Source organism: Penaeus monodon, chromosome 20 (assembly GCF_015228065.2).
Source record: "Penaeus monodon isolate SGIC_2016 chromosome 20, NSTDA_Pmon_1, whole genome shotgun sequence".
Classification (NCBI taxonomy): Eukaryota; Metazoa; Arthropoda; class Malacostraca; order Decapoda; family Penaeidae; genus Penaeus; species Penaeus monodon.
In genome coordinates, this window is record NC_051405.1 from 47,150,303 (window position 1) to 47,150,614 (window position 312).

Consider the following 312-nt stretch of genomic DNA (forward strand, 5'->3'; position numbering starts at 1 on the left):
TCTGAGATGATTACGAAATTATCACTGCGATAAACTTGCAGCCTGTTCGTACCGATCACGCTGAGGGACCCTCGCTCTCATTCATAGACTTGTAACAATGTCTTGCAGAAATTTCCCCTTGATCGCGAGGACGACGATTCATCCCTTTGGCGACCAGCTACGCAACATTTCTGCATAGACAGGAGATGGTACGGACTTGGTTTTAAGAGATTATATTCGAGTAAAAGGTAAATGCCAGGTACACATGAATTTGCTCCCAGTCCCCCTAGAATTACAAAAGGTATACCTGTATTTAAATTTTCGAATAAAACC